Genomic DNA, 1844 nt, shown 5'->3' on the forward strand with positions numbered 1-1844 from the left:
GGGGCCGCATTCCTTACAGAAGCTCCAGGGGAGAATTTGTTTCTGGCCTCGTCTGGCTTCTGGAGCCCGCCTGCACCCCTTGGCTCGTGGCGCCTGCCCCGTCTCCTAGGCCAGCAGCCAGCCTCTGCCCTTGGCTCCGACCTTGTCTCCCGCCACACTTCCCTCTCCGACCCTGCCGCCTCCCTCTTTCCCTTTAAGGGTCCCGGTGATGGGTGCTGGCATTCAGGCCTCACCTGGATAATCCCAGATGATCTTCTCCGAAGAGCTTCAACTTCATCGCTTCTGCAGTCCCTTCTGCCATGTAAGGGAACATATCGCGGGTTCTGGGGATCGGGGCGTAGGCCTCTTTGGGGGGCCATTATTCTGTCCACCTCAGCCCTTAAGAATAGAAGGGAGCCAGTGTCCTTGTTCCCAAGCGAGCGGAATAGGAGAGCAGTGGGCGCTGTCCCCTGCGGCTCTGGGCTCTGCGTGGGTGCCTCCTCGGCTTGCTCGCTCTGCTTGGGAAGCTTGTCCCCGGCTCTGATGCAGGGGCTGAGAAGAGGTGTGGCAAGTGAACTCGAGGGGAGGCACGTCATCACGGTCAAGGCAGAGGCTCAAGCGGGGAGGGAAGGGGACAGCAGCCGGGGAGGTGTGCGGAATGGAGACACCGCCCCGTGGTTTAGCCAGCGAGTAACTTGGACACAGGCAGGATTTTAGAGACACGTTCTGGAAGGTCGTCTCAACTCACTGGGCCGTCACTCTCCACATGTCATTGTGAGAGAGTAACACCCCCTCTGGGAGGGCCTTAGACTCTTCCCCGCGTCGAGAGCTGTCACGCCTGTTTCCACGTTCCGTGGGTCCGGACAGAAAGAACGAGATTCGTGCCAACGGCAGCGATCGACAGAGCGTAACGTCGGTTCGAGATGAAACCGGCCGGCGTGTTGACTCACGTTCCTAACCAAACTGGATGCTGAACTGTTGCACCTGTTTATGTTCCCATCACTCATTTATTCAGTTGTGCAATACCCGAGGGCCGGGCAGGGACTCTGCGCGCAGACCTTTGATCCGCTCCCCGGGGGCTCGGGGCCTCCTCTTCTACCTCCCCCACTAGGAAGAGCCTTTGCATCATGGCTGACTCTCCCAAGATGAAATGACCACAGCGGGATTCATCCGGGAGGGACGACGTGTCCTGAAACAGCGCGCAGGTGGGCCCGGAGGGCTGAGGTGGCAGGTCCAGGAGGGAGGGCTCAAAAGCCAGCCTCGGTGACCCCCGGACCGTCCACCCAAGCCGGCCCACGTCTTCCTTTTTGCTATAACAGCTTTACTGGGCTATAACTCATCTGCCATACGACTCACTCACCGGACATGTAAGCATCGACCGTTTTTAGTACGTCCACAGTGTTGTGTAGTCATCGCCACAGTCACGTCGAGAACACTGTCATCACTCCGAAATGAAGCCCTTTAGCTATTACCACCCTCCTCCCCCCGCCGGGTCCTCCAGCCTTCCCCTCGCCCCCCACCCATCCAGCCTCGGGCAGCCACCGATCCGCTTTCTGTCTCTGTGGATTGGCCGCTTCTGGACCTTTCATCTAAATGGGATCGCAGGGCATGTGGCCGTCTGCGTCTGGCTTCTCCACTCAACAGACCGCTTTCGAGGTCCTCCGGGTCGTTGCCGGTATGGGCAGTCCGCTCCTTTTCACGGCTGAATTACGCTCCTCTGTGCGGCCAGAGCACGTTTCGTTTTCTCATTCGTCGGCCCACGGGCACGCGGGCTGCCTCCGCCTCCTGGCTCCTGTGATGAGCGCTGCAGCCCCATTTCTGGAGAGTGGCTTTGGAACAAGGCCTAGGGTGGCACCTCGGTGCCC

This window comes from Pteropus vampyrus, unplaced genomic scaffold (assembly GCF_000151845.1).
Source record: "Pteropus vampyrus isolate Shadow unplaced genomic scaffold, Pvam_2.0 Scaffold214, whole genome shotgun sequence".
NCBI lineage: Eukaryota > Metazoa > Chordata > Mammalia > Chiroptera > Pteropodidae > Pteropus > Pteropus vampyrus.